We start from the raw sequence: 27,961 nt of genomic DNA, 5'->3' as shown, positions 1-27,961 counted from the left end.
TTTCTTGTCTTGTCCTTTGGTCTTATCAATGCCCCTACAGATTTTATAGACTTGATGAACTGGGTGTTCAAGCAGTACTTGGAAATATTTGCCATAGTCTTCATGGATGATATCCTGGTCTATTCTCGCACAGAGCATGATTATTTAGACCATCTCAAAATTGTTCTTCAGACTCTCAGGGATCATTAGTTATTCGCCAAGTTTAGTAAGTGAAAATTTTGGCTAAGATCAGTAGAATTCCTCGGTCATATTGTTTTCGATGATGGCATTAGAGTAGATCCTCAGAAAACCAAAGCGGTAAGAAACTGGCCTTGCCCTATATCTCTACAGATATCAGGAGTTTCTAGGGTTTGGCCGGCTATTATAGATGGTTTATCAAGGGATTTTCTTCTATACATATCCTATGTCCATATTAACTCATAAGAAGGTTAAGTTTCAATAGTCAGATTCATGTGAGAAGAGTTTTCAAGAGTTGAAAACTCGACTCACCTCAGCTCCAGTTCTAGCTCTTCCAGATGGCTCAGGCGGTTTCATAGTCTATTGTGATGCATCCAGAGTGGGTTTAGGTTGTGTCCTCATACATCATGGTAAGGTCATAGCCTATGCCTCCAGACAGCTAAAGCCCCATGAGAGGAATTATCCTACTCATGATCTTGAGTTAGCAGTCGTAGTATTTGCTTTGAAGATTTGGAGGCATTATCTTTACGAAGTTCATGTAGATATCTTTACAGATCATAAGAGTCTCCAGTATGTCTTTTCTCGGAAAGATCTCAATCTTAATCAGAGAAGGTGGTTAGAGCTCTTGAAAGATTATGACATGAGCGTCCTTTATTATCTGGGAAAGGCCAATGTTGTGTCCAACTCTCTCAGTAGACTCTCCATGGGTAGTGTTTCTCACGTTGAGGATAACAAGAAGAAAATCGCTCAGGAAATCAATCAGCTGGCCAGACTAGGCGTTCGCTTAGTCGACTCTTCCGAGGGTGGTGCATGTGTTTAGAGTAGTTCAGAGTCATCTCTAGTTTCCGAGGTAAAAGAAAAGCAAGATAGGGATCCTAGCCTTATCAAGCTAAAAGAGTCAGTTCAGAATAAAAAATTTAAGGTTTTCTCCTAAGAGGGAGATGGTGTTCTTCGTTGTTAGAATTGTTTGTGTGTTCCAGGTATAGATGGCTTGAGGCAGCGAATTCTTGCAGAAGCATATGGTGCACGATACACTATTTATCCAGGAGCCACTAAGATGTACCGCGACTTGCGGGAGATCTATTGGTGGAGTGGGATGAAGAGAGATATTATAGAGTTTGTGTCTAAGTGCTCTATATGTCAGCATGTTAAGATAGAGCATAAAAAACCTAGTGGTTCCATGCCGGAGTTTACCATTCCTACTTAGAAGTGGGAAGAAGTGAACATGGACTTCGTGATGGGTTTGCCTAGAACTCGTCATCAACATGATCCAGTCTAGGTCATTGTAGACAGAATAACCAAGTCAGGTCATTTTTTCTTCCTGTTTGTACTTCTTATTCAGCCGAGGATTATGCCAAACTCTATATTAGAGAGTTGGTCAGATTACACGGTATTCCACTATCTATTATTTCAGACAAAGGTACCCATTTCACCTCTCACTTCTAGAAAGTATTCCAAAAGGGTCTTGGTACCCAAGTTATCTCAGTACATCACTTCATCCTCAGACAAATGGTTAATAAGAAAGGACCATTCAGACTCTAGAAGAAGATATGCTAAGGGCGTGTGTAATTGCTTTCAAGGAAAGTTAGGATGACCACTTTCCTTTGATTGAGTTTGTATACAACAATAGCTATTATTCCAGTATTCAGATGGCTCTATTCGAAGCTCTCTATGGTAGGAGATGTAATATCCAATCGGTTGGTTTGCAGTTCGTGAGGCCTCAGTTATAGGTCCTGACTTAGTATTCGACACATGAGAGAAAATTCAATTGATACAAGAGAGACTCTGGGCTGCTCAGAGCTGACAGAAGTCTTATGTAGATGTTCGTAGAAAGGATCTCGAGTTTGAGGTCAATGATTATGTCTACCTCAAGATCTCTCCCATGAAGAGAGTGAAGAGGTTCGACAAGAAAGGGAAACTCAGTCCTCGATATGTCGGTCCCTTCAGGATTCTCAGTTGCTTCGGCAAGGTAGCTTAAGAGCTCGAATTTTCTTTAGATCTAGCCTCAGTTCATCCAGTCTTCTATGTCTCTTTGCTCAAGAAATGCATTGGTGACCCAGCAGTTGTAGTCCCTATTCAGAGCATTGATATTCAGAATAATCTTTCTTATGAAGAGATACCAGTCAAAATCTTAGACTATCAGGCTCGTAGATTGAGGAACAAAAAAGTCCCTCTAGTCAAGGTTCTTTGGTAAAATCAGTCTCATGAGGGAGCTACTTGGGAAGTAGAAGCAGATATAAGTACCAAGTATCCTCACCTCTTCTCCACCAATTCAGATCAAGCTCAAGGTAACAGTTCTCCTTAAGCGTACTCAGTTTCATGTTCATGTTCCCATCGTAAACTTGGTATCTATTATCATTGCATATTCAGTCATGCATTTATGTATCATTCTAGTGTATAATCATGCATCAAATATGCATTCTCATTAGGAGAACTCAATTATCAGATGTCTCATTTATGCATTCATGAATCAGTTACTCATGCATCAGATATGCATGTCCAGTATAATATGCTTAACTTATCAGTCATGTCCGTCATGAGATCATGTTCCAGTAGTGTATGTCTTTTACATACTCTAGTTTATTATCTCTCCTCATTTCATTCAGTCTCATTCGAGGATGAATGTTTTCAAAGGGGAGATATTGTAATACCCCGTATATTTCTAAGCTAGAAAATGAACCATTGTTCCTACACATGAAACCTCCTATCCTATGATTCATATTTGAGTACATGAATTAGGATGATTATCCTACTGATAATAGATCTTATGATGTGTTAAGCATGTTTATAAGAGTTACTTAGATTAAGCCAAGCTAAGAACTTTTGAATCCACCAAGTTTTTGTGTATGATTTCACATAGCTCATCCTTGAATGATAATAACTTGGTTTTTAGGTGGTATTTTGGCAGATGTATAATCTCCAAATTTTAGATAATTGAATAAGCTTTCCATCGATACCAAATTCACCTAAAATGGACACCCGGTGAAGAAGTTATGGTGATTTAAACTTTCAGTAGCGTCATTTCAGTCAGTGGCATGTTGCGCCGTAAGCCAAAATGACATTCGTCAATTTCCAGTGTCTCTCCGTTGTTCCAGCGTGTCGTGGTGAGTTTCCAGGTCATAAACAGGTGGAAGCGCGATGTCTCCGCATCGCGCCGGGGGCCCAAATTGGGTCATTTTCATAGAAATTAAATGACGTATCTAGAGGGGTATTTGGGTCATCTTTCCCCCCTTATATAAGTCCCAAACACGGGATTGAGACCCCAAATCATCTCTTTACATTACTTTTTATCAAAATTCACTCAAGAACAACCAAGAACAAGTCTAGGGTTCAATTGGGGGTTTCAAATTCCAAGCTTATTTCACTACTATCTTTACGGATCATTAATCTAAGGTATGCGTAGTGTTCATCTATGGATCTAATCCATTCATAGAGCTCAAGAACCATGTTTTAAATACTATTTTTTGAACTTTTTGTGGTGATATAAGAATGTACATGTTGATGATTATTGTTTAAGTTTTAAGATGATATCGAAAGGTGTTTTCATGGAATATATATGGTTGTTAGTTGAAAACTATGACCTTTAGGTGGTGTAACATAGTGCAAGTTATGAAACACACCTATGGCTTAAATAATGCATGCTAGGTGTTTGATAAAATGCTTGGGATGTTAGGAATTTATGTTTACATGGTTCCATGATATCTAAATGACAAGTCTGTGTTAGCTATATACTTAAATATGAATTCCATGCTATTGATGTGTTGCTATTGTTGTGGTATGAAGCATGTATGATAATGGATATGTATAATATGTAAATGAAATATATCCATGAAATCCCTACAATGTTTAAGATGTTGAATAACTACATGAAGTATAAGATCCCCTACTTATGATATTATGAATTGTGGACTCCAATCTTGTGATCAAGTCATGTCATGTGTATTAGTTTCCTTCTATCGAGTTCGTACCCAAAAAATATAGTTGTGTACCTAGAGCCATGTCATGTTGTCCCGGTAATCTCAGTCAAGCTATAATCTATAGAACTCAATCAGTCATGTGACTCAGGAAACCTCAGAAATCTCATAATCTCAGTTAACTCTCAGATAGTAGTACTATTCCGTCAGTCAACGGAAGTCAGTTAATCAGTCCATGTACAGTCAGTTGAATCATATTCAGTCTCTTCATATGAGAGTAGAAGTTTGCACTGAGTAAACTCAAGGATGGGAACTCACCTACCAATTTAGGGTGTGATTTTTAGTAGTCATCCTTGCGTTCCAGAACTATGTAGCCAGCATTGGTTGAGACATCTTAACCTGTCAGATTAGGCTTGATAAGGTGGCTTAACCTGTCAGTTCAGGGTTCCCACTTCTCTCGTTTCGAGTACTTTCCAGTAAGGGTCACTCACAACTATCCTTACCTGTGGTGCGGTATTGACACCCCTCCAGTCGGGGTAGAGATTAGACCCCAGCTTAGCCATAATGGCACACATGGGGCATGTCAGTTAAACAACTACCTCCCACAGTTTCAGACTCAGTCTTAGTAAAAGAACTCAAATAGTTCTTTAGATATCAGTATACCAGGACTGTTAGATACAGTCAAATTCAGTTATAGCATGGGAATCAGAAAGTTCCATCAGATTCAAGACGGTTAGACACAGTCGCCCATACTATCAGAACTACAATTTCAGCCATGTCAGTTATCAGTACACTATGTATTAGCGTACAGATTTAGCTATCACGTACTCAGGATGTCAGTTACTATGTATTTATGTTTGTACTCTTACATTCATATCAGTCATTCAGTTAGCATAATTCACGCATGTAAACCCTTTGCATTAGCTTACCTCACTCGTATATGCAGTACTCCAGTTGTACTGACGGATTTGTGCTATGGTGCTTTCTTTTCATGATACACCATAGGTTCAGAGACATGAGTTCCAGACCAGCAGTAGTAGCTGTATTCTAGTATACAGAGTTACAGTGAGTCCTCTTCATTCGAGAATGATATGATATTATTTTATTTCATTTATTATTTCAACTCAGTTTTTCTAGACGGAATTAGTTGGAGACATGTTCCTTCAACTCCTTATTCAGATAGTATTTAGAGGCTTTTAGATTTAGTTCAAATTTGATTCAGTTTTCAGTTGTTTTGGGTATCTTTCACCCACACGGATGTTACTATTTTACAGATTCTTTATTCATTTGAACCTTATGGCCTACATGTTCATAATTTCTGCATTATTACATTATATATTGTAGTGCACAGGTACAAATATCAGTCATGGGTTAGCTTTTGTTCCTTCGAGGTCATAAGCACCGTGTAGCATTCCAGTTTACAAAATTGGGGCGTTACACTTTTCCTCGTACGGCATACACATATCAGTCATAGTCTAGAAGTCTTGGGGGGGGGAGGTGAAGAGTCATGGGGTAATCTGGTGCGCCTGGCTTGGAATTCTTGGCCTATCGCAGATCCCTTTTCTTTTCAGTGCCATGTTCCACATATATGTCCACCTTCTTAGCTGGCCTCTAAACTTCAATAGCTTTTAGAGAGAGAGGAATTGCAATATCTTTTGATTTCCGAGCAGAGAGTACATCTCTAATTGCTCTTTTATTTCTCCTAACCAACACTGTAGGAGTGTGTAGCTCCCTCACCTTCATGGATGGTATGACATACCTCTTGGATTTAAATTCCTCGATAGATTTAGAGATAGACTTTACTTTTTCAAAGAGTTTGTCTTGTCTGTCCTTGCACTCATCGCATTCACAATGAGAACACGAGGGTGAAGAAGGGTGAGAGGGACCTGTGTAAGGGCGAAAAGGGGTGTTTTCAAACATATTTATTCTTTCTTGAGCATCAGCATACTCATTATCATGAGTGGTATCAGCATCAGCATGCCTGCCACTAACACCAATGACTCCACCAGAAGAAGCACCCAGATCTGTCTTAGTAAAAGGTTGGTCATGAAAAGTTTCAACAGTAGGCTGACCTTGCCTAACTACTCTTCTTATGGTTGTTGCTCCAGCCAATTCATTCTTTATTAACTCTACCATTGGGTCTACTATAGTATTAACATAACCTAGAGTAGTATAAGAAGTTATCACCGACTCCTCCTCAGTAGGCACGATCCACGGATGCACAACCTATAAAAAAGAGAAAAAAGACAGATATATTTAAGTCATATAATATAATAATTTTCACAGTTGGGCTATATTTAAAAAAAAATATCCATCTATTGTATAGTTTGCAATGTATGGTTAAAATCCGTTTGAGTCTGGTTCAGAGAAACAGAGAAACACATGGATAATCTGATGCAAAATATCAATTATCTATTGCAACAGTTGTACAAGACGGGTAATCTATTATGCAACAGATGATCTATACATCACAATAGATGAACAATATGTTTTCAGATTAAACATCTGTTGCATAATTTACAGTAGATGGTTAATCTTTTCGGAGTCGGGTTCAGAGAACCAAAGCAACAAATGGGTAATTTAATACAAGATATACCCTATTGCAACAGATGTCCCATCTGGTGCATCAGATATAACATCTGTTGCACTAGATATAACATCTGTTCAATATCTTTCTTATCTTTAAGTAGAATTATTTTACTTGAAGAAGATGTACTTCATTATCCGGAGGGTTAAAGAGATCAGCATCCTTAATATTGGTGTTTCTCTTTGCAGCCATCCACCTAAACATCCTTGGATGATAAACCTCATCCGGGTAATCTATTAACTACTTTCGTAGGGGGGAAATGACTTCAAATTCTCAAGCCTAAAAAATGTAAACAGAAAGCAAGCGAAAAAAAATCATAATAACTATATTCAATATAAATTAATGGAAGAGTAAAATTAGTGATTAATTTTACCATGAAAGCCCAAGGAAAGCCGTATAATATGGTCGTCCCTGAGGATAGCTTTGTCAGTAAATATTGGACAGTCAAGTAGAAGTTATCATATCCTCAGGGATAATTGTTGAATTTATCAAAATCCTCAGGACGCGCTAACAAATCATCTTCTATGACCTTGTTGACGTCTCTTGCCAATATAACCGAATGGGCAAACCAAACTAAGCACAATTGCTCCCTGTACTGCTCTGGTATGGTATTATCCTCGAGATCTGTCAGCAAATCTGATGCTTTATAGCCACGTCGAGCAATGTCAAATAACCCATCTATTTTTTCCTTGCATTTTCTTGCCTTGGAACTTTTGCAGGGTGGTGGTCCTTTTGGACAATGGCATCTCAATCCCGTCACTATGGAAAACTCTTACAAGCCAAAACAAACAGGCATGCCACAGTAGTCGATCCAGATTTCATTCATCTTCTTTTTGCCCCCCTCCTCCGGATCTTTATCATCCCCCGCGTACTTGATCCTGCGCTTGAGAAGATCATATACTATCGTCATAAAGAAATAGATATGGGTAGAGGGGTCCTTAGACAGCTCAAGAAAGCATCCAAAGAAGCTCTTCTTAAAAGGTCTGCCTATGTTTTCGTTCTTCATAATTTTCATAAAATGTTCAAAATTTTTCCCCATCTGACATTTAAGTACAATTTGGCAAGTTAGTTGTTTTCCTTCTAGGTAATTTATCGGCATCGCAACTTGAAACCTGTCAATACTAAAAGTTTTGATAGAATCATGCTGGTATGTCGATATTAACTCATGCCCCATTGGTGATCCATTATCATCATGTTGATGATCATCCTCTTTCTCTTTCTCACTCTCCAATTCCTCCTCTTTCTCACTTTTATTTTCTTCATCACCATCTACAGACCTTTATTCACCTCCCTCAATATTGTTTTCACATCTTTCCTTAGCTTTACTTTCCCCTGACTGAGATGGTTCAGGAAGCTCCTCCGAATCCCTCTGTACTGTAGCTTTTTTTTGAGTGGTCAGACGCTGATCCACTTTCACTTTCTTTTCTTTTGGGAGACATGTTTTACCTACAGACAAAGAAAAACAAAAATTACATTACAATTGATGTATGCATAGATTTTAAAAATACATTACAAGCACCACGAATACCGATACAACAACAGCCACCACCACAAACACCACCAACCAATGCCAATAAACAAACAAACATCACGAATATCGACACCACCGACAGCCACCACAAACACCACCAACCAATGCCACCACCAGTGCCACAACGATGACCACAAACACCACCACTACCACTACCACCAATACTATCCAACAATACCACGACAGTCAATGGAACACTACGATGGAAATTAGGGATTTCTCAAGTTCTTCCTTCAATTTTACCATTAAAACTCAAAATTGTAAACCCATTCTTAAACATAATACAACTAAAAGTTTTATTTTTCATCATTAACTTAAAAGCCCTTATTTTTTAGAAAAAAATAACAAATATAGAGCTCTTCTCGAACTCTATTGCCTATGAAGACAAAGAAAACGACTAATACAAGCAAGAATGAAGTAAAAAATAACACCTATGTGGTCGAAAATGAGAAGAAAATCGATCTCTTATGGAGGGTTGAACAAATTTATTAAGTAGTTATTGTCTGTACTATATTATGGAGTGAGAATGAGAGAGAAAGAGTGAGACCTCGTGATTTGAAATGATAAAACATTTTGTATGGGTTGATTTGTATTTTGGAAAAGAATGACAAGTAGTTTTGAAAATGTTAATTTGGTCCGAATGGATCTTAATTATTTTTAAAATCATCAAATATATGCATAATTTTTAACCCTTTCATCATGCAATTGCCAAAAGGATAATTCAATTGAAATTGTATAAAAATAATTGAAGTTGAAGTTGATCGAGTACTCTAGGAGGTGACCCTACGAAAACTCATCCCTGGTCATAGATTAATCAATTTAGGTACTATTAGTCTAACATATGAACTCAATTGAAATTGTAAAAAACAAATGTTAAACATGTTGCATCAGATTTCTCATCTGTTGTAAATTATTAATTAGATTAGGTAACAATAGATTACTAATCTGATGTAAATTATCAAATAGATTAAGTCATCTATTATGACAGATTACCCATCTGTTGTAAATTATCAAATGTATTGTCATATATCATAATAGATTACCCATATGTTGTAAATTATCAAATAGGCGCTGCCATCTGTTGTGGCTGATCCTATGAGACCTCACCCTTAGTCCTAGATTAATCGATAGTTTATCCTATGAGAACTCACCCCTAGTCCCATATTATTCAATAAAGGTATTAGTACCCTAGTCCTAGATTAATGAATTAAGGTATTAGTCTAACATATGAGGTAGTAAGAATCGGTTCAGCTTAGAGTGATCGATCAATGACTCTGGTTTGGAGGAACGCAGTACCATCTCATCATGCAATTGCCAAAACACTCAATTAAAGTTGTAGTTGACCCTATGAGAACTCACCCCTAGTCCTATACTATTCAATTAAGGTATTAGTACCCTGGTCCTAGATTAATCAATTAAGGTATTAGTCTAACATATGAGGTAGTAAGAATTGGTTTGCCTCAGAGTGATCTATCGACGACTCTGGTCGGGAGGAATGCAGTACCGTCTCATCATGCAATTACTAAAAGACTAAATTAAAGTTATAGTTGAACCTATAAGAACTCCCATTCAATTAAGGTATTAGTCTAACATATGAACTCAGTTGAATTATATATAAATAAATGTTTAACCTGTTGTAATAGATGTCTTTTATGTTTGATCAAATCAAACAGATTATGTAATCTATTGCAATATATTACGCATCTATTGTAAACTATCAAACAGATTACATCATTTGTTGTGATAGATCACGAATCTGTTGTAAACTATCAAACAGTTTAAGTCATCTGTTGCGACAAATTACCCATCTATTGTAAATTATCAAATAGGCGCTGTCATTTCTTGCAGTTGACATTATGATAACTCACCCCTAGTCTTAGATTAATCAATTAAGGTATTAGTTGAACATATGAGGTAGTAAGAATCGGTTCGTCTTAGAGTGATCAATTGACGACTCTTGTCGGGAGAAACACAGTCCCGTCTCATCATGCATTTGCCAAAAAACTCAATTAAAGTTGTAGTAGACCCTATGAGAACTCACCCCTAGTTCTAGATTATTCAATTAAGGTATTAGTTGAACATACGAGGTAGTAAGAATTGGTTCATCTTAGAGTGATCGATCGATGACTCTTGTCGGGAGGAATGCAGTACCATCTCATTATGCCATTGCCAAAAGACTCAATAAAAGTTGTAGTTGACCCTTTGATCCCATTAATCCATCCCTATTTCCACGTAGATCAATGTAGGTACTATTATTAATCTTAACATTAAGTTAATGGGAACTCATTTCAACTCAGAGTGATCGATCGACGACTCAGGTAGGGATGAATGCAATACTAACACCATCCAAATTCAACAACTCAATTGGATTTGTAGTTGACCTTTTGAGCTCATTCATTCATCCCTCGTTCCACCTAGATTGATGTAGGTAATATTATTTATCTTAACATTAAGTTAATAAGGAGCTCATTCTTTTATCCCTAGTTCCACCTAAATCAATTGTAATGAAATCTGTTACAACAAACGACTGAGATGTTGGAGAATTTCAAATAGATAACAATATCTATTGCAACAGATAACATTTCTGATTTAATTATCAAATAGACATTTGCATTTATTATGATGGATAACTGAGCTGTTGGAAATTTTCAAACAGATATTGATATCTTTGTAACAAATGATGTTTCTGATTTAGTTATCAAATGGACATTTCCATCGGTTGTCATAGATGACTGAGCTGTTGGGATTTTTCAAACAGATATTTAAATCTGTTGCAACAGATGACATATTTGTTTGAAAATCTTTTTTTTTCTTTTAATTTTAAAGCAAGCTACTATCCGAGTAGATAAAGTAGTAGTACTACTAAAGAAGGTAAAAAATATTTCTTGGATAACTCAAAAATCTCATTGAGTAGTCTTGTCCTGTCTTTTCAATGTCAGCCGTTTTCTTCTTCGTGCCCTTCAAATTATTAGTGAATATTAATTAATGAATATTGAAACCCCTAATACTTCTTCCGTTTCATATTGACATGGAATACCTATTAAGAAAATATTACTTAGGGGTTTATTTTACTACCGAATTAGCCTTATTAATTAGCTTTGAAAATATAAATTTGAATAAATACACTTTGTTTAGTCATTTAATATTAAGGGTAGTACATCTAGAAATTAAAATTATCTCATCTCTGTTCTCCTCTCCTTCAGCCCTAAATCTCTCATCTTTTTTCTTTCTATCCTCTTTAGAGTTATCACAACCTCTTTTTCTCTCATCTGTCTCATAAATTTTCATTCGGATCCAAATTGATTGATATTCATATCTTAGATTCTTCGACTGAAATTGCTGTTTTGACCCCCTTTTGACATTAAGGTATGATATGATTCACTATTGCTCTTTCATTCTCGTCTTTTTCTTGCAAGTTATTTACATCTTTTTTTATTTAATTACCATTTTCCCATATCATATTTATTTAAAAAATTTAAAGGAACTTTTAATTGTTGAATAAATGAACCGAGAATTTTTATTACAAGATGTGAAAAAAAGTCATCTGTTAGGAGAAGTTTCAAAGCCTTATTGGCAATATCATTTTTTTATGTATTTTGTTTATTTCTTTGTTGTTGATGTTGTTATTGATGTTTTTGGTGGGGTTGACGTTGTTAGAACTTGTGGAGTGGTGTTGTTGACAGTGGAAGATCCAGGTTTTTTAGACGGTGGGTGCTTCCTAGCTTAAAAATAGTGGAGTCAAAACAATCAACACAAGGAGTAAGGGAGAAAAAAATAAAAGAAAGTTTAAAGTGAATAAGGAGAGAAGACTTGGTTACCAAAATTAAAAAAATATGTGCTGAGTGGGAATTGAACTCAAAACCAAAAGAAATAAATAGCCTTAAGAACCCATAAACAACAACTAGGCTAACCAAACAACTCTTACTATGGGTGCTCACTGATTAGATTATATATGTTTTTTCTTAATTTCCATATACATATATAAAGTTTAATACGACTTCAGTCTGTGCTCGCGCACCCGGAGGACTCCATGTGGGTCTGTCCCTGGTTGTTGATGGTGTTGGAACATAAGATGTATGCTTCTTTGTTGTTGATGATGTTGTTGGAACAAATATTGTTGTTGATGTTTTTTATTTGTTGTTTGTGGTTTATGCTGCAACAAATGGAGCAACTATTGGAACAAATCAAACCACCAGCATGGCTGTTATGTATTCTAACAGACTCGATATATATTGCATCAGACTCCATATCTAACGCAACAGACTCTGCATCTGTTGCAACAGAAGGATAATTTTCTTTCTGTGACATAAATTTTTTCTTTCTTCTTTATAGATACAAAAGGAACTAAAAGTTGATCAACTTTTGCCTGACTATCACAAGAGGCTGCAGTATATATAGATTCTGAGGAATAAGCTGAATACAGATGGAACCACTTCATATGTGTGAGGTATGTATTATTGATAATGTTATCGTGGAAACACACATAGAGTACACTGATTTTGTGAATGTTGTTTTTATAGATTAGTCATAGATCATTCAAACAAGATATTTGCAATTTATAGTTAAGTTTGGTAGGTCTGAACTGATAAGGATGAAGGACTATGAATATGGTTCTTATACCTTGTTAAGATTTAATGTCGGATATTGCTCATGTTTATTTGTCATGCCTTCTACAGACTTTTGTTGTGGCAAATATTTTTTGCAACGGTGTAGACTTTTGAATGATGGATATGTTGTCCTCTATATGGTAGAAAAATGATCAATCTTGCCCCTCCTTACTTATCTTGTGTATGCAAATGTGAAGAGTGCAAGGAAAAACATGATGGTGTGATTAATACTGTTAATGTATTAACTGCTGATGTAAAGGAATTGATATCTAACAGTAGTGTCATTCAATCAAAGAGGATTTTAGTTTCATTTACTCCATTAGATATTAAGGTTAAGAGGAGAAAGAAAGTAATTTCCAAGGCATTATTAAGTATCCGAAAAAAGAAAAATTTTGGATCTGACAAAGGTGGGAAGATAAAAAGGGGAGGGGAATAGAAACGAAAAACTGAATGCTAGATTTAGTTCATCTTGTTTCGTTATGTAGAGATGCTCCATCTAATTTTGAGTGCTTTTTATTTTTAGGATGGTGAGGAAGTCAGAATCTCCCCATCATTAGCTAATACTGGAAACAAGACATCTAATGTTATTGAACCAGCAGACTGCCCTGCGAAGTTTGATAATCCAGAAGATGTCTTTGCTCGAGTTAGTCAACAGATTAAACGATCTCAATTACTTGGTTTTTCTACTGATCAATAGTCTCTATAGAAGACAAGATATCAATAGAACTACTTGACACAGTGAAAGCTGATATCAATAGATTACTGATTATGTCTTCTCAAGACTTGCTTCTACCAGAAAACTATTTTGCATTGAGTGCTGCACTATCCATATATCCTGCAACACAGGATTTATCAGCCAAGAGAGTGTTTGCCTTGGAAAAACTCAAAGAGAACCTTCCATACTTCTCCTTGACCTTGAGTAGAGCTAAGAAGGACAAACATGAGTATTATAAGAAAGCTTCCAAGAAATAAAGTGAGTGGTCCTCATTGACAAACTCACAAAAGATCAAGAGCTCTATACTGAGCTTAACGACCACAATGACAAAATGATTGAATTGGAAGTGATAGTGATTTGACTTAGTCAAACAAAAAGCCATAACTGTTCATATCCCTTAATTAAATAAAACTGGTGACTTTTCAAATATGTAAATTAAAAAAAACTGGATCTAAATACAACATTTTATCTTTTTACTATATTTCGGAAAGAGACAGATTGGTAATCTATTGCAAAATATATTCCACCTATCAGATAACTTACAACATATGGACAATTTGTTGTAACAGATGAATATATCAGTTTGCTTTTCCATCAGTTGTGGTGTCTGTTACAACTTGTTAGTCATCTGTTTATTCAATTTCATCGAGAGCAATAGATTTTTCTAAACACTTCTGGCCAAACTCAATTTTTGCTCTTGGATTGCTTCTCTTTCTTTCTTTGCATCCTTCAAGATGGCCTCTAAATTTAATTTTTGCCATCAATACAATAGCAAAAATTTAGTTTGGTTGAAGGATGCAAAGAAAAAAAGAGAAGCAATCCAAGAACGAAAATTGAGTTTGCCCAAGAAGTGTTTAGAAAAATCGATTGCTCTCGATGAAATTAAATAAAAAGATGACTAGAAAGTGCATCAGACGCCACAGCTGATGGAAAAGCAAACTGATATATCCATCTGTTGCAATAGATTGTCCATATGTAGTAAGTTATTTGACGGGTGAAATATATTTTGCAACAGATTACCAATCTGTCTCTTTCTGAAATACAACAAAATGATAAAATGTTGTATTTAGATTCATTTTTTTATTTACATATTAATAAAGTCACCATTTTTATTTAATTAAGGGATATGAACAGTCGTGGCTTTTTGTTTGACTAAGTCCAGTCCCTTCCAATTCAATCATTTTATAAATAGGTCCCTCCAACCTCCTCTCACTCTCACTTCTCACTCACTCGTTCATTCTACTATACTTACACTACTAATTTTTCTGGTCCAAATTTGTACAAGAAGGTTCATATCGAGTCCTTACAGGAACTTCAAAGGCAGTTTGATGAACTCCAGAGCGATTTGGCCGACTTCGGAGCAAGGCTGATGAGGGCCCAGCTGCTACCAGATGAAAATTGTCAGGTTGACAATAATAATAGTAGTAGTAGTAGTAGTAATAATAATAATAATAATAATAATAATAATAATAATAATAATAATAATAATTAGGTTATGTTTTTTCTTTCTTTTAGCGTATGTAGTTTCCTTTTTTTATATTCAATCTACCTATAAGGAATTCAAAAAAATCTATGTATATATTTGGTTTGGGTTGGGTTGGTTTGGTCGACTTTAAATTTTTAATTATTATTCAATATTTAATTATCATTCTGTTTATTCTCTATTCTCAACATGTCGGCGGTTGGAGGTAGGGATTCGTCATGATGAGAAATTCTCCTAAAAATAGTTCATTAATAAATAATAAGGAACTAAATGATATTATAATCGTAAAAGAAAGATTATTTAATTTATAAAAAAAAGTCACAACATTGGATTAATTTAATTAATATATATGATGATATTATTTTTAAGAAAAAAGTTAATAAATAGTCATGACTGTGACTTTTGTCTAAACACATTCAACCAACAAAAACAAAAAATGCTTTTGATGCATCAAATTCCTCATCTGTTGCGACTGATGAATCAGTTAGAAGAAATCAAAAAAGTTCCTTAAACAGATGGTCGATTTATAGAAACAAATGGTATATATGTTGAAATAGATGGGTTATCTGATGCAACAGATATACAATCTGTTGCCATAACTCAATTAATAAAAATGGTTATTAAAAAACAGAACGGTTATTGAAAACCAGGTGTATTCAATTTTTAAATTGAGAAAAAGGTTATTTAAATTTAATAAGCTAAAAAGTCATGACTTGTCATAATAATAAAAAACTCACACCAGCTTGATTTAATTAAGTCATTTCTTTTCACAGAAAAGAATAAGGAAATAAATGATAAACACAATTTAAACCGTAAAAAACTCACCAAAAATATTCTTGATTTTAAATCTTCTTTATAAATTTATATAATTAAAAAGTCAGAAAATTTGGATGTCATGAAGATAATTTATTTTTTTTTAAAAAAATATATATATATTATATGTTGCAACAGATATATTATCTGATACAACAGGTTAACTGTTTGTTGCAATGGATGATATATCTATTGTAACAAATGATTTTTCTGATACAACAGATATATAATCTATTGTCCAACTCAGTGTTAAAAATTGGTTTCTAGAAAGAACTAATTATTTTAACAATTATAAAGCTGAAAAGTCATGACTTATCACAATATTGCTTAATTTAACTAAGTCATAAATTTTTACAGTAATCAAGAATGTCATTAATAAATAGAGGTGAACAGTTGTGCCTTTAAATCTGCTTTATTAATTTATATAATTAAAAATTTTAAATATTTAGATGTCACCAAGATAATTTTTTTTTAAAAAATATATATATTATATGTTGTAACAGATATATTATCTGATGCAACAGGTTATCTATTTATTGCAAATGATGATATATCTGTTGTAACAGATGATTTATCTGATACAACAGATATATTATCTGTTATCCAACTCAGTGTAAAAAAATGGTTCCTGGAAAGAACTAATTATTAATAATAATAAAGCTGAAAAGACATAACTTATCACAATATTAATTAATTTAATTAAGTCATAACTTTTTACAGTAATCAAGAATGTCATTAATAAATGGAGGTGAACAATTGTGCCTTTAAATCTTCTTTATTAATTTATATAATTAAGAAAATCAAAAAATTTAGATGTCATGAAGATATTTTATTTTTTAAAAAAACTTTATATATTATATGTTGCAATAGATATATTATCTTATGCAACAGGTTATCTATTTGTTACAATGGATGATATATCTGTTGTAAAAAATTATTTTTCTGATGCAATAGATATATAATTTGTTGTCCAACTCAGTGCAAATAAAAAATGGTTCCTGTAAAGAACTAATTATTTTAATAATAATTAATCTGAAAATTCATGACTTATCACAATATTGTTTAATTTAATTAAGTCATAACTTCTTATAGTAATCAAGAATGTCATTAATAAATGAAGGTGAATAGTTGTGCCTTTAAATCTGCTTTATTAATTTATATAATTAAAATCTCAGAAAATTTGAATGTCATGAAGATAATTTTTTTTTTAAAGAATATATATATTATATGTTGCAAAAGATATATTATCTGATGCAACATGTTATCTATTTGTTGCAAATGATGATATATCTGTTGTAACAAATGATTTATTTGATGCAATAGATATGTTATCTGTTGTCCAACTCAGTGTTAAAAAATGGTGTCTAGAAAGAACTAATTATTATTAATAATAAAGCTGAAAAGTCATGACTTATTATAATATTGATTAATTTAATTAAGTCATAACTTTTTATAGTAATCAAGAATGTCATTAATAAATGAAAGTGAATAGTTTTCTATTTTTTGCCTAACTCATTCAAGTTCAATCCTCTATAAATAGGTCCCTCCTTACTCAGTCGTTCGATCTACTACACACTATTTAGTCCTTGCTCTTGTTACACCTTCAACTACTTTCTCTTCAAGGACTTGATAGATTTTTCATATCTCTAGTAAGTTTTTTTCTTGATTTTTGTGTAAATATTCATTGTATATTACATTACATTTGAATTCTTTCTTTTCTTTACTTTTGTTTTTATGTGTGTTTTGTCAACTTATGCATTTTCTAGATATGGTTGTTCCTGTGTGGGATGCGGAAACTGCAGAAAGAGGTTCATGACTTGCATTGGGAGTTGGCCGCCATCAGAGTAAGGATGCTGCAGGAGATCCGCTGGCTGAGGAGGGAGCTGCTGCTGCCCGTTGAAGATTGGTCGGCTAGTCATACAAATATTAATGATGTTAACAATGATGATAATAATAATTAAGATTTTTTTTTTCTTTTATCTATGTATTTTTTTTGTTTGTTTTATAAAAAATTATGTTTGATGCACTTGACTTTTTATTTCTTATTTAATTTTTGTACTGTCTATTTCTCTTTCTTAACGAATGACATGTCTACAATTAAGGAATAATTTGATTCCAGTATCCATAGCAAGAACATATGAGTTATCTGTTAGGTTTTGTGTGTGACAGGAGCTGTATTTTATTGTTCGAAACATATTAGTAATCTGATGAAACAGATTATTTATCTGCTGAAACAGATTATAAATCTGGTGCAACAGAATATCCATCTGTTCGATTCATATTATGGGCACCTAGAACCCTTAAACATGATTCCAATATGAGTCTACTGTTACAACAGAACATTTATCTGGTGCCGCATATAATGGATCTATTTAAATAGATTGCTCTTGTATTGCATTCATGTTCGCGTGCAAGCTATTGTTGAAAAAAAATACACTAGCAGTTACCCAGATTCAACTAAAAAGCATAATCTGACTTACCAAAGTCTCCTCTCAAGTAAATTCCAAAGTTGAAAGTGATTGACGAAATAAAATTTGACATAAGAATTTGGTCAAAGAGTAGTAGTTGGGGTAACAACAACAACAACAACAATGGTCAACAAGAAGAATATGAAGATGATAATGAAGTGTAAGATGATGATAATGAATCAGAAGATGATGAAAAAAGCAACAACAACAATGAACAACAAATATCGCGAAGCGAGAGAAAATAACAACGAATGAGGAGAGAGAAAAAAGTGTCTTTTTTCCCTTCGTTCCCTGTTATATATTAACTAACATTTGGATCAAAGTGCAAATTTAAAAACTTGTGGATTATTTTAAAATTTTTAAAACTTTCTTAAACCATAATTAAGTAATTGTCACCCTTACACAATTATTAAGACTTGTGTCACCTACACCTCATTTTAAAACTCTTTTGTCACCTGTGGCCCAAATCCCCATCTATCTGTCTGTCAGTCAGTCAGTCAATCAGTCAGTCAGTCTATCTACCTCTACCTACCTCTACCTATCTCTACCTACCTACCTACCTCTACCTATCTCTACCTACCTACCTACCTCTACCTACCTCTACCTATCTCTACTTATCTCTAACTACCTACCTACCTACTTCTACCTATCTCTACCTACCTACCTACCTCTACCTATCTCTACCTACCTACCTACCTATCTATCTATCTATCTATCTATCTATCTATCTATCTATCTATCTATCTATATATATATATAGAGAGAGATGTGTATGTATATAGATTATATGCACTACTAACTCATAATTCAGTGATTCACAAAGTATTAACCTATTCATGGAAACAAAGGCACAATATAAAGTTCGACTATTATCATAATAAAAAGTTTGAAGCATTTATATCTTCCTACAATTAGGATTCAATTTTTTTCCTATCTAACATTCAGTTCAAGATTGAAGATTTTTGTAAATTAAAATGCATTGCATAGGTTTTGGCGGTAATTAAGATTTCATTTTTATGTTAGTTGTTACTATTTTTATTTTATAAGTATTTTTTTATTGGTTAAACCAAAAATCGAATCGTTAAGGACCAAAAACTGATAAACCAAAACCGATAAGAAAATATCTTATTGGTTGGTTATTGATTTTACATATTTAAAAATCGAAAACCGATAAATCAAACCAATAACACGTAAAATCGAATTGAACCGACCGATGCACACCTCTAGCTTTGGGTTCAATTATGTGCGAGCTTATCAATTTATTATCATTATTATTTCAATGAGGTGCCTTTCCCAAGTGAATTCGAACCTAAAAAGGACATCGTCCTACCTAGCATGCCTGTTTTGAAATAGATGAACTGCCTATGGTCCTACTCTCATCAAGCCCTTTCAAAATGTTCAAATGGATTATTTTGGCTCAATTCTACAACTTGTCCAAACATTTTTGCATACTGGTAGACTCATTCCAAGAACTTGAAGATGAGGTGATAGTTCATATGTAAAAATTTTACCCCATTAGAACTATTGGTCCCATTTTATTTGATATAACCCTGAAATTGCTAGCCTCATGGATGTTTATGTCCGTGGTGATTGCATGAAAATTGAGAAGGATTGCATTGAGTGACTCAACTCGAAACCACCATCTTCAGTTGTTTACATTTCATTTGGTAGTATTGTAGTTCCTTAGCAAAAACAAGTAGATGAGATTGCATCCAGGCTATTAAATTCGGGGATATCTTTCTTGTGGGTTATGAAGCCACCCCGTGAAGGATCTATTTTTTAGCTTGTTGTGTTACCAGAAGGATTTTTGGAGAAAGCTGGTGACAAGGGAAAAATAGTAAAATGCTGTCTACAAGAACTAGTCTTGTCTCACCCTTCTATTGCCTTTTTTCTCACTCATGGTTGGAATTCATCTATGGAGGCAATTTCAAGTGGAATCCCCAACGTGGCTTTCCCTCAATGGGGTGATCAAGTCACGAATGCGAAGTATTTGGTTGATGTATTTAAAATGGCCATTAGATTAAGCGGAGGCGTGATAGAGAGTAACATAATTACAAGGGAAGATATCGAGAACTACTTAAGCAAAGCCATTAGCAATGATTCAATGGTAACGGAGATGAAAGAAAACGCACTTAATTGGAAGAAGAAAGCTAAGGAGGCCGTGGCAGAACGCGGCTCATCTGCAATCAATATCCAAGAATTTGTGGCTAAAGTTTGTATGTAACTAACCAAAATTTATCATTGTTGAACTTAATATTGAGTTTGTTCATACATTCTTCCAATTGTATGCACTTAAGAGTTAAAACAAACCTGCTATGAGAAGTTTTTATTTGAGGAAATAATTAAGGGGCAGTGAGCTCAAGCTCTATGTTAGGATAGAGAATCTCGGGTAGTGTGACATTAGACAAAGCAATCAACTAAAGACAATAAAAAGGATGACAGTAATGGTAAGTTGAGAAAATAAAGGATGCATAGAGTGGAACATCACTAATATGCAACATCATATTTACACATAGTGGAAATGCAAAAAGAGTAATTGGCTAATTTCTGAGTTAAGGTGTTGCACTTCTTTTAACTTAATTTGATAATTCAATGGCAATAATTAAAAAATATGCAGATGTCAAGATGATAGATCTTAACAAATCATTTTGGTTCAATGATACTTATTTAAAGAGGTGAAAGGGTAAAATACTTTTCTACTTAAGTCTTATCAATATTTCTTATGTGTTAACAAAGAAGAATTCAAATAAAGTAGATAACTCTTCCACTAATGATGATGGACTTATTTCTTTTATATCTCAGAAATAAAGTAGAAGTAGATAACTATTAGTAGTTTTAAATTATTAGAGTTTTATGTGGCTTAGACTTAAGAATTAGTTATTCCTTTGTTATTTGAATTTGAATTTGAATTGAAGTCTAGTTAGAAATTTAGCTATAAATATATGTTTTGAGTTATTAATAAAACAATTCCCTTTAACAATTCAATTACAATATTTTTTTCTATCCAAGTTTTTCTCTGTTATTTCTTAAATTTCAAAGTTAAAAACCAACAATTGGTATCAGAGCTAATTTTTTTGAGAGATCTATGGGTGAGATGAATTCTGAAAACAACTTTTCGCAAATAGCTCCTCCTGTCTTTGATGGTGAGAATAACCAACTCTGGCAGTAAGAATGGAGACTTATCTTGAGGTTTTAAATCTTTGGGAGGTCGTAGAGGAGGATTATGATGTTCTTCCACTGCCCGATAATCCCATGATGTCCCTAATCAAAAGTCAAAAGGAGAAAAAAATTAGAAAATCAAAGGCAAAAGCAACTTTGTTTGCTAGTGTCTCCAATAATTTTCACGAGAATAATAGCCCTTAAATCAGCAAAAGAAATTTGGGATTATCTGAAGGAATAATACATAGGAGATGAAATAATACGAGGCATGAAGATATTGAATCTAATAAGAAAATTTGAATTGCAAAAGATGAAAGAATCCGAGACCGTCAAAGAGTACTCAGACCGACTTCTTGGCATTATTAACAAGGTATGATTGTTTGACACAAAATTTAAAGATTCAAGAATTGTTAAAAAAAATTCTTATTACAATTCTTGTAAAATACAAATTATCAATAACTATCTTGGAAAACAAAAATGACTTGTCCAAGGTTACCTTAGCAGAATTGTTATATGCATTGCGGGCACAACTGTAAAGAAGGCTTATAAGGAAAGATGTTATTGTTGACGGATATTTGACAACCAACCACAAGACTCAAAGCAAGGGTAATAATTCAAGAAAAAACTACCCACCTTGACAGCACTGTGGCAAAATAGGTCATCCTCTATTTAAATGTTGGAAGAGACTAGATGCATAATGCAAGATCTGAAATCAGCTTGGCCATGAAGCTATGATTTGTAAAAATAAATCTCAAAAATATAAAACAGATGCCCAAGTCATCAAAGAAAAATAAGAAGATCACTTATTTGTGGCAACATATTCTTCAACCAAGAAATCTGATTTTTAGATAATTGACAGTAGTTGTACAAACCACATGACATATGCCAAAACTCTTTTTAAAGAGTTTCTGCCTTTAAAAAATAAGAAAATCAGAATTGGAAATGGTGATTATATCTAGTAGAAGGAAAAGAGAATGTTGTAATCGAAGCTATTTCAGGTACAAAAATAATTTCAAATGTCCTTTACGTGCTCGATATTGATAAAAGTTTATTCAGTATTGACCAACTAATGAAAGAAGGATTTAAATTATTATTTGGAGATAAATATTATCGAATCGTTGATTCTTAATGATGAGATTTTACAAGTTGATATGAGAGCAAAAGTTTCTTATTTAATTCAACAGAAGATGTACACAAGCCTTGCAAGACCAAAAATAAATCGATAAATTTATTCAACAGGTCAAATTCATCTGAGCCTGCAATCTACAATTTCTGATCCAAGGAGGAGTGTTGAAATTATGTCTCAGAAATAAAGTAGAAGTAGATAACTATTAGTAGTTTTAAATTATGAGAATTCTATGTGGCTTAGACTTAGGACTTGGTTATCGTTTTTTTATTTGAATTTGAATTTGACTTGAATTCTAGTTAGTAATTTAGCTATAAATATATGTTTTGAGTTATTAATAAAATAATTTTCTTTGTCAATACAATTGCAGTATTTTTTTTCTCTCCAAGTCATTCTCTATTATTTCTTAAATTTCAAAGTTAAAAACCAACAATAATGCATAATTAAACTACTAATGTGTAGTATCCCATTTACACATTGTGGAAATGTAACAGAAGTAGTAATTGGCTAAAGCTGCAAGAGTTAAGGTGTTGCACTTAACTTAATTTGATACCTCAATGACAACAATTGAAAAATCTACAGAAGTCAAGACGAGATATGTTAAAAAGCCATTTTGATTCAACAATACTCATTTCAAGAGATATAAGAGTAAAGTACTTTTCTACTTAAGCCTGCTCTGTGTTTCTTATATTTGTTAAGAGAAAAGAATTTAAATAAACTAGATAACTCTTCTATGAATGGTGATGAACTTATTTCTTGTTAGAAGAAAGTTGAAAAGTTTGTTGGTAACTCCTATAGGTGTTCGTAATTTTCTACTTAATTGTCTATCTAATAAGTTTTATGATTATTATGATATAACTTACTGTAATGCAAAAAAAATTGAAAAACATTGCAGAGTAAGTATGAATCCGAGGAGGCTGGAGTGAAAAATATGTTGCTAGCTGATTTTTCATTTTTAAATGGTGGATAATAAATAAATGGTGCACTAAACTCGGGACTTTATAATGATATTTGGAGAGCTCAAGTCCGAGGAAGTCAAAATTGGAGATAACCTTATTATTTATGGCATAATAGATAAACTTTTATTTTCTTGGAAGAAATTTCAAAAAACTATGCACCACAAACAAAAAGGAACTTCTCTTGAGACGTTGATAATGCGAATACGCATGGAAAAAGATACAAGGGGCCAAGATGCACTTTTGCAAATAGAAGAGAACAACATTACACAGAAGATAAATTTAACTACTTCAAATAATGTTGCACCTGATACTAATAAAAATACTTTTTTGAAGCGTAAGAAGAAAAAATTCAAGAAAAATAATTGTGAAATAACCAAGAAGAAAGTCAACGAGTTCAAGAAAAAGGACTATGCTTTATTTATGATAAGAGTGGGCATATTCCTAGATTTTGAAAATTTAAAAAATGTGGATCTACACCTCAGGTAAATATTATAGAAGAATTATTTATGACGGTGATAATAGACATAAACATGATTAAGAATGTTAGTGGATGATGGGCTGATTCTGGTTCAAACCATCATCTCTGTTACGACAAAAATTGATTTAAAAAATATATTCCTTTGAGGAGTCCGAAATCATCATGCTTGGTGATTCTCACACTACTCAAGTTCTTGAAAAGGGAGATGTCAAGTTGAGTTTTAGTTCAGAAAGGATATTGACTTTATAAGATGTACTTTATAATCTGCATGGTGTGATCCCTGAATCAAGTGATATTGTAAACAAGGCATTTTTTTATTTTTAGGAATATGAAAGTAACTCACTATGTTTTTTCTCACATTGGTTCCTGATCATACTACTAATAATATAGTTATTGTAGCACAAGATCTTGTGATTATGTATTCAGATGCTAGTTTACAAAAGGAGAAGAATATAGAAAGCATTGGAACGACAACTATGAATAGCTTTGGAAATTTGCTTCAAGCCCTTGATAGCCTAATTCAAGTTGTTTGGAAGATAATCATTGTAGAAGCACTAGAAAATCGGATTGCATTGAAAAATGCTCAAGAAAATGAATGAACAAAGGTACAACTTTTATCATACGCAAAGAATGTAGTGGATATGATTCTAAAGAAGACTGTAGCTTTATGGGAGATAGATACCACCTGCGAAGATATCTGAAAGCTTATGAGGTTGTTTTAAAAAGTTTCAATTACATATATTCCTAGATCTTGGAATATGATAGTGCATAATATAGAAAAATTTCTTTTACATTGTTAGACAAGTTAGTATGGACTTTCTATTTTCCTAGTTGGGTTGTCACAGATGCTTCTGCTTCTTTTAACTCATTGAGTTCGTTATTGTATTAACAAAATTAAGGTATTGGTTGAAAAAAGAAATTTCTTTTAAATAAAAGCATAAAATTATTGGTGAAATATTATAATTGAAAATACATAAAAGTAAAGAAAATAAAGCAATCTTCTTCTTGATTGATGCACAGATATCTTGCTCACTTTAAGGAGATTTGAGCCCAACGTAGAAAATGCTTTCATTGATTCAATAGTAATCTTCTTGATTTGTCCCTCCAGAGTACAACAACCTTCTCACAAAGTACAACTCAACAAACTCTGAATAAGAGTTAGTTCAAAGCACCACAAAAAGAAACACCTTCTTTCAACTAATGTACTCTCTTTTTTGACTAAATTTTATGTACTCTATATTTTCTTGTACTTAGAAAAATAATGTAAGATCACCTTTATTTATAGGTGAGAAAGTCTTTCATGAAATGAATAAGAAGACTAAGTGGAAAGACAAATGTGATACAAGTTATAAAAGTAATGGGATAGAATTATAGTAAAAGTTATAAGAGTTACAAAAAAAAACTTATAATTACATTTTTACCACTAACTATAAGAATAATTGCACCAGAAAAATAAGAATAAAAGCTAAGAAATGCATAACTATAAATAAGAGTTAGTGCTTCCATTGTTGCAACGCAACGGAGGAGAAGAATAGTAACCTACAGCCACTAAATTGGTTAGTTACTGTAACACCAAGAAAGATGTAACTTATGCATTAAAAAAATGATTTTTGAAGCTCAAAATTCTCAATGGAAAAAGGAGAAGAATAAGCCATTACACTTTGGCAATAACAAAATGAAGCAAATTAATATTATTAAAATGCTATCCCATCAATTTCCACTCATTTTAATATTAATAAACGAGTCTACTAGTTAAAGAAGGATTACTATGCATAATTAAGGTATACTCTGCATTGAACCTTTACTTAATAAAATAATAATTTTTACTCTAGAATCGTAGTAGTCTCAAACTTGAACTATGATTTCTTAAGAAAAATAAAATATCACTAAACTACACATAATAGTCAAGGTGTTAACATAAATGCTATAGTTAGTACATTACGACCTAAAGCTATCCTGATTTTATGAATGTCTTTGACAATGAGCCTAGTTCTCGTAAGAAGTGGACCACTTCCACACTTACATAGGTAAAATCTATCAAGAGTGCTCCTGTAATTTTAGCACTCACTCATATGAGCTACAAATTTTCATTACGAGTTATTTAAACTCAATCTCATAAAATATTACAAAAAAATGCACTCACATCATCGGGAGGGATAAAGATACCGCATTTTTTACAACAAGTAATCATGTGATTCGTTCTTCCCATAGAACCTAGTTAGAGGATCTCTAGTCCCCAGGTTGGATTTCCTCACATATGGCTCATGAATTTATAGGTTTCAATCTCATTCTCCTTGACGTGCTCTAGATCTTTTCTCTTGCTAATGCCTTAGTCAATGGATCTACAAGATTATCACAAGAATTGACATAATCAACAATAATATATTATTTATCAAATATGATCTCACATTACTATATTTTCTTCTTTTAGTTCTAAATGTACCATTGTAATAGCGATTTTGAAAACTACTAATTGCAGCAGTGCTATCATAATGAATTAAAATAGGAGAAATTAGTTTTTCAAAATAAGATATTTGAAATAACAAATTTCTCAATCAATTCTCTACCTCACTAGCTGAAGCTAAAACAATTAGTTCAGCATTCATGGTAGTGTAAGCAATAATAGCTTGCTTTTTAGATTTTCAACAAATAATTTCATCTCCCAAAGTAAATATAAAAGTAGTAGTACATAAAAAAATCACATATAAGGTATTCCAATCTACATTACAAAAGCCTTGAAGTACAACATGATTCTTTTTTATAGAACAAACCACAAATTTTTGTTCCTATCAAATATTTTGTAACTCTTGTTATGGCATGTCAATGTCCATTACCCGAATTGCTAGTAAACCTGCTACGTACTCTTACTGCATATGCATTATCAAACCTAGTGTAGTCAGTCACATATCTAAATTTTTTAATTATGCTAGCATATTCCTTTTAATTTATAATATCATTTTTTCACTTTCAACAAGATACAAATGAACATTAAAATTAAAAAGAGTTACAAAATTCTTGTAATCAAGAGAATTATATTTTTTATAATTTTCTCAACATAATGTGATGGGTCAAAGAAAATTCCATCACATGTTCTAGTAATTTTTATTTTTAGAATAAAATTTGCCTCATCAAGATCTTTCATATCAAAATGACTTTTGAGAATATTTTTAGTTTCCCCAATAATATTTAAAATAGAGCCAAAACTAATAAACCATCAAGATATAGGACAATAAAAAAAATGTGAATTATGCCGTGACTTATGATATATGCACTTATCACACTAATTTGTTTTAAAGTGCTTAGCCAAGAAAAGAACAAGTAGTAACTTTTTTTTACCTAAGTTAGTGATTTTAGTATCTATTAACCTTACATAGGCTAAATAATCCCAAACTCTTAGATATTTCAAATTTGACTTATGACTTTTTCACAATCCAAAAAGTGTTAATTTTGACTTTTTATGAGGCACACGATTCAACACATAATAAATACTCAAAAGAGCAACACCTAAAAATTTATCGGAGAACTTGACTCAATTAACATGTCATTAAATAACTCAATCAAAGTTCTATTCTTTCTTTCCGTTACATCGTTAGATGTAGGAGAATAAGAAGGGGTAGTTTCATGAATTTTACCTAATGATCTAAAAAAAGAATTGAACTCATTAGACCCTTATTCATGTCCTATATCACTTCTTATTCTTCTTGTTTTTCTATTAAATTGATTTTCCACTTCATTGAAAAAAGTTTTAGCATATTAAATTGATTTTCCACTTCATTGAAAAAAGTTAAGCTTTTGGTAAATATTACATGACTAGAATAAATTATATACCACAACTACCTAACTACTCTTACAAATATTTACGATGATAAGTTACATAAAATTTTTAGAAAAAGATATAAAAAAAAATGCAGTTACTAAAAAAAAAACAGATAAAAATAAATATA

General features: G+C 32.9%; 1 pseudogene; it reads left to right on the top strand.

Moving 5' to 3' along the window:
* LOC107879211 overlaps window positions 1-25,696 on the top strand; it is a 38,502-nt pseudogene extending 12,806 nt beyond the window's left edge.
* Window positions 25,697-27,961: the final 2,265 nt, after the last annotated feature.

The sequence above is a fragment of the Capsicum annuum genome, chromosome 8 (genome assembly GCF_002878395.1).
Source record: "Capsicum annuum cultivar UCD-10X-F1 chromosome 8, UCD10Xv1.1, whole genome shotgun sequence".
Lineage (NCBI taxonomy): Eukaryota > Viridiplantae > Streptophyta > Magnoliopsida > Solanales > Solanaceae > Capsicum > Capsicum annuum.
This window is presented reverse-complemented; position numbering and strand designations above follow the sequence as displayed.